The sequence below is a fragment of the Numenius arquata genome, chromosome W (assembly GCF_964106895.1).
Source record: "Numenius arquata chromosome W, bNumArq3.hap1.1, whole genome shotgun sequence".
Lineage (NCBI taxonomy): Eukaryota > Metazoa > Chordata > Aves > Charadriiformes > Scolopacidae > Numenius > Numenius arquata.
Genome location: NC_133615.1, coordinates 29954449 through 29961195, shown reverse-complemented (window position 1 = coordinate 29961195; position 6747 = coordinate 29954449).

The following is a 6747-nucleotide window of genomic DNA, read 5'->3' as shown; positions in this document are numbered from 1 at the left end:
TCTTGCTGGTTATACTGGAGAGGAGAAGGCATGAACTACTTTTAAGGAATAGGAATAATTTCCTGCTGAGACAAAAATGATGGCTGATTTCATCAGCAGTGCCTAGGACATTCCCTTCATCTGCTGGATTTGAAGACAAAGTTCCTTTTGACTTTCAGAGTAAGTATGAATTCACATATGTTCTGGGAGAACAAAAATGTATAGATGAAATGCTAATTTACATCTTGTTAATTTTTGCCTCGAATTTTTACATTTCTAAATGGGTCAGAATTGAAAATTCTTGATTCTGTCTTCCTGATAAGGGGAAATAACACTCAAGGATTAATAGCAGGGCCATTGCTTGGCTTAAACTGTGTATTTATAGCCTAAAGCCATTGCCAAGGTGTTTAGGCAAAGAAAGGATGTGTTGAAACCATAAAGTGGTCACATCGGCCTTGATGGGAGATAAGGGAACAATTAGTATTCAGTTGTCCTGACAGAGTGATCATCTGGTTTCCCAACCCCGCGGCCTGGAGCAACACATTAACATTAAAAGTGAGAGGTACACAGTGAGGAAGACGTGGCCTTCATCCCCGAGACCCCAGCCCACGACCACCAGGAGACACTGCGCATGTGCAGCTGGGGGAGTTAAAGGCGGAGACTATGGAAATGATTTCTTGTAACTCATTGTAATAAAGACCGCCTTTTCAGGGAAAGGTTATGGATAGGTATAGGCGCCCCTTGAATATGTAAGATCTGATTGTATAAATCCTAAGCTAACTGCCGCGGTGGGCATGCACGATTTTGGTGGGGTGACCCCCCGTGCTGCCCGGCGCTGAAAAAACATACCTACTTTACAACCCCACAGGTTGTGGAGTCTGCTTTCCGCACGTCAGTTTGGCGAGCCAGCCAGGAGGCACTCTGCTCGGCTGCGGGATCGACTGTGGAGCGGATGCCCCTAGGCGCGCCCCGAGCACTTTCCTCGGAGGAGCCTCCACTCCCAGCCGCTCACCGCGGGAGTAGACAACAACCTCCTGAAGCCGCGGATAAACGGTATGTTTAAGGGGGGCCAGTAAGTCGTAGAGGACGCCCACGCTTGGCTGGGGCCGCCGGTAAATCGCGCAGAGACGTCTGGCGTGCGGCATAGTCCCCGTATGGGAGGAGGGTACCCTGTATGGAAGTAGGGGATTTGCTGACCGATAGAGCGGCCGCTAGCGATCTTGGGGGTAGATCGAGCAAATCCGAGGTCACCGCTGCATCCCAGTATCGGGAGCCAGGAAGGACCTGCTAATGACTGTATAAGAAGCAGGAGAAGGGTAAGCGGGCTTCTCAAAGTTGTGATACAAGTACTTGAATAATATCTGCAGCTGCTGGAGGGATACTAACTGGAGTAATGATTGTATGTTTTATTTGTAAATGCCCGGGTATTTTATGTTAAGAGCATTTGTGTGTGGATGCGTGTGTTTGAGACACAGCGCTGCTGTGAAGTGAGTGGGAGTCCTGATTTGCGGTTCTGTGACTCCGCGAGGAACACGGCCAGAGATGGACAAAGCGCCTGAAACGTCTGTAAAAATTTGTAAATGTCTTGATATATGTAAGTTGGGCTGCTGTGGTGTTTAGTCCATCTCCTAAGTATCGCGGGTCTGGCTGATCATCAAAGTGGCCGGACAGGGAGAGTCACTCCTTCAGTGGTTCGGGCTCGAACCTTGGGAATATTTAAACGAAGGAGGAGACTGGATAAGGAGGGGAGAGGGACGAATTTATTTAGGAGGAGTGTATTTAACACCTGCCGGGCAGACAGTGGCCCTAGACTGGGAACAACCTGTCCCAGATACCTTTCTAAACCCCCAAATTGACGGACACGTGGGGGTGATCCCTTGTTTTGTGTGTGGGCTTACTAACAAATTACCTGAAAATTGGCATTCGGCTTGGGTCCTGTTGAAATGTAAATCTTGTGAGAAAATTTGGTATTGTTTATCTAGGAGGCGGAGAGCTGAGTGTCCCAAATGCTCTCCTCTAATCCCACGGTTTTATGATTGGGAAAGGGCCCATCAAGAGTCCGAAATAGTAAAGTTTATATGTGGGAAGAAAACTTTAATCCCAGAAGACTGGGACGTTTGGGAAGAAGATTGAGAGAAGACTGTAAGGACCTGTGAGGAAAGGTTCGCGTGGAAATTAAAACGAAGCACAATAGCTAACAAGAAACAATCTAGAGAGATGGGTAACACTCAGAATAAAGGTATTTTAAAGAAAAGCCCCCTTGGTTGTGTATTGACACACTGGAGGGACATTGTTGGAACCGGGGGTACAGAGAATAAGAAGACTCTCATTAAATATTGCAATCAATGGTGGCCGATTTATAAGCTGGAAGATGGAGCTAAGTGGCCACTTTATGGGTCAATTGATTATAACATCATCCTGCAATTAATGTTGTTTTTAAGGAGGGAAGGAAAATGGGATGAAGTGTCATATGCAGACACGTTTTTCATGCTCCGAAATCACCTGGAGTGGCAAAGGGACTGTGGAATGGTGCCGCCACAGGACCCTATGGTACTCGCCCTCGAGCGGGGAAAATAACAAAGAACTTAAAGGTAAACTGAGGCAGTGTTGCTCGGCATGCAGTATTGGACAAAGGTGCACTAGAGTAAATAAAATCCACCAGACATCAGAACAAGATCTAACCGGTTTGCTTAAGCCTCCCCCTCGATCACAGGAACAGGATGTGGACTCGGACGGAACCTCCACTCCCCCGGACAGCCCTGTATCCTCCCATACTAGAAAAAAGTCTACCCCAACAGTCTTACAGGCACCTCTCCGAGAGGCGGTAGGGCCAGATGGCGGGACAATGCTAATCAAGGTACCTTTTTCCACCACCGATTTAGAGGCATGGAAAAGGGTTGCCAAGGATTACAGGAATGATCCGGTAAGTGTAACCAAACATTTTACAGTTATTATTAGAATATATGACTGAGACGGAAAAACAATTAATGTTAAAAACTGCAGGGGATTTGGCTGAGGATCATTATAAAACTACAGGAGGAGATGTTAAAGAATACCTCCCCCTTCAAATGGGATGCAAACAGGTCTGTGGATATAGAAAACTGCAGGCATACCAGGGCTGGATTTCAAAAGGAATGGAGAGGGCCATTCCCAAAACCATAAATTGGTCAGCATTATATGCAATTAGACAAGGTCCTTCCGAGTCACCACCCGAATTCTTGGATCGACTAAGGGACGTAATGCGCCGTAACACACCGCTGGATCCTGGGTCAGAGGTAGGAATACAAAAACTAGTTTCTTTATTCTTAGGTCAGTCTACAGGAGATATTAGGCGCAAGCTGCAAAAGCTGCGTCCCACAGAAGAAAGACTGATGGGGATCTGGGAAATCCACCCTAGCGGATCTACTGGTTATAATGAAGCTAGGGAAGGAGCAAAAGGAGGTGGAATTTCTGGTTGATACAGGGACAACATATTCGGTTTTAAACCAAGCTCTGATGCCCCTGGGAAATGACTATATCATGGTAAAAGGGGCAACTGGCCAAAGTGAAAAGGCATATTTTTGTGAACCTCTGAGATATAAATTGGGAAAACAATGGGGCGTCCACAGATTCCTGTACATGCCCAACTCCCCGAAAGCACTTTTGGGGAGAGATTTGTTGGAACAATTGGGTGCAATAATTAAATTTAAGAAGGGAGAGATTACTCTGGAGGTAAATGACCAGCAGTATATCCAAATAATGAGTTTATCCCTAGCTAGTGTTCCCACAGAAGGAAAAATCAGCGAAGAAATCACAAACCAGGTATACCCCAGGGTATGGGCCACCGATGTGCCCAGGAAAGCAAAAATGCTCCACCTGTTGAGGTCAGACTCAAGGAAGGACGACAGCCGGTAAGAATCAAACAGTATCCCCTGAAGAAGGAGGACAGGGAGGGAATTCAGCCAGTAATAGAAAAATTTTTACCTGTCCGCAAACCCGATGGGTCATACCGGGTGGTCCAGAACCTCCGGGCTATAAGTAAGATAACTGAAGACCTCTATCCAATAGTGGCGAATCCATACACCTTGCCGACTGTATTGACACCTGAACTAACCTGGTTTACTGTTTTAGACCTGAAGGATGCCTTCTTTTGCCTCCCTCTCCATAAAGCCAGCCAGAAAATATTTGCATTTGAATGGGAAAATCCCAGAAGCGGACGTAAAACTCGGACGGTGTTACCACAAGGGTTCAAAAACAGCCCTACTATATCTGGTAACCAACTCGCAAAAGATCTTGAGTCCTGGGAAGCCCCGCCTGAGGAGGGGAAACTGTTACAATATGTGGACGATATCCTGATTGCCACCAAGACAAAGGACGCTTGTATGGCCTGGATGGTGAGTCTGCTAAACTTTTTGGGGCTCCAGGGATACCGGGTATCCAAGAAGAAGGCCCAAGTAATGCAGCGTAAGGTGATTTATCTGGGCTATGAAATCGGTGCTGGACAAAGGACTTTGGGACAGGCCTGAAAAGAGAGAGTGAAAGAGTTACGAACTTTCCTGGGGATGACTGGGTGGTGCCAACTAAAACCCTGTAACACCTTGAATGGACAGGCCTTTGAGTTGCAAAAAAGGCCCTGATGTCGGCCCCAGCCTTAGGACTCCCAGATGTGAGTAAACTGTTTTTTCTTTTTTCTCACGAGAAGCAGGGGATTGCCCTGGGAATACTAGCACAAGATCTGGGCCCGTATCGACGAGCAGTTGCCTACTTTTGGACGCAACTGCAAAGGGTTGGCCTGCATGCTTGCAAGCGGTCGCAGCTGTAGTACTAAACATCCAGGCAGCCCAAAAATTCACCCTGGGCCAGAAAATGGCTGTGTTGGTGTCCCATACAGTATTAGAAGTGAAAGGCGGATGCTGGCTCTCCCCACAAAGATCCTTGAGATGTTAGGCTATAATGGCAGAAAAAGATGATGTGGAGATTGTAGTCACTAACATTGTCAATCCAGCCTCTTTCCTCAGTGGAAACACAGGAGAACCAGTGCATCACGACTGTCTGGAGGCCATCGAAGCAACATATTTGAGCCGTTTGGACCTGAGAGACAGTCCTATGGAAAACACGGAAAACTGGTTCACGGATGGAAGCTGTTCATTCAGGGCTGTTCATTTCATCCTAAAATAGCTTATTGAAATAGGTCCGATGACTTTACACTTCCAAAACTGAGAGATCAATCTGACCTATATGCTCAAAAGTACTCAGCACTAAAAGACTTTGATTTTAGTCCTATCCTATACCATCAGTATAACAAAAATGATAAATAATCACTCTAATATTTGGTGGGAGTTTTTAGAGACTCAGAAGAAATTATAACCTTGGATTATTTTCATTACCTGATTCATGTGTCAATCTTTGTTTTTCCTCTGCTTCTTCATTTTACTTCCATTAGAGATTGCTTGTTTAGAGATTCATAGTTCCTTTTTCTTCTGCCATATCGTCATCCAACAGAGCAAGCCTTGAAGTGACTGTGGATATGGTGGAGAAGGAAAACTTAGTTATATACTTGTCCTTTTGTGTCTGTTTCCCAATACCTAAACAGACAGGTTGTGGGTATCTCGAACAAATGTCTAGCTAGGAAAGGAGATGGGTGCCCAGACAGAAAACCGAGGTGTGTTATTTGTATTGGTAGAACAAACTATGGAACCTGTGCTAACACTATCACCAGCTGAGTTTGATACTTACTTGTAAAGAAGCTATTTTCTACTCCCTCCAATTATTCATGTTGATCAGCATGGTTTTATTCCGTTTGATTGTATGTTTTTGATTTACTTTTGTTTCAGTAGGGAAGGCTAAAATGCTGAATCTAAAAAGAATTTTCATTTTGTGTCCCAAAAGGATGAGATTTCATGCTCTTTTCAGATCCCTTTGGCAACCGTCAAGGCATTTTGGTCTCAAACTCTTGTCTAACCAGGAAGGCTCCATCTCCTCTATCATGTTATGCTTACAGAGGTCAAGAGGGTATCTGTACTATTTCAGACCAATTCTATGGAGTTATGAAAATTAGGACCAAACTCTTGACCTTAACCTTGGATTCATTGATGTGGATGCAGGAATGATGGACTGTTCGCTGTAACACATTGCTCCTTCAGAAGACTTTTTATTTTGCACCCAGGGGAGTTAATTTAAAATATTTTCATTCAATATTTTCATTTCATTCATTTCTTGCAGACGACACCAAGCTGGGTGGCAGTGTTGATCTGCTGGAGGGTAGAGAGGCTTTGCAGAGGGATCTAGACAGGCTGGATCGATGGGCTGAGACCAACGGGATGAGGTTCAATAAGGCCAAGTGCCGGGTCCTGCACTTGGGTCACAGCAACCCCAGGCAGCGCTACAGGCTTGGGGAAGAATGGCTGGAGAGCTGCCTGGCAGAAAAGGACCTGGGGGTGTTGGTCGACAGCAGGCTGAACATGAGCCAGCAGTGTGCCCAGGTGGCCAAAAAGGCCAACAGCATCCTGGCCTGTATCAAGAACAGTGTAGTGAGTAGGACCCGAGAGGTGATCGTCCCCCTGTACTCGGCACTGGTGAGACCCCACCTCGAGTACTGCGTCCAGCTTTGGGCCCCCTACCACAGGAAAGACATTGAGGTGCTGGAGCAGGTCCAGAGAAGGGCAACGAAGCTGGTGAGGGGTCTGGAGCACAAGTCTTACGAAGAGAGGCTGAGGGAGCTGGGGTTGTTCAGTCTGGGGAAGAGGAGGCTGAGGGGAGACCTTATTGCTCTCTACAAGTACCTGAAAG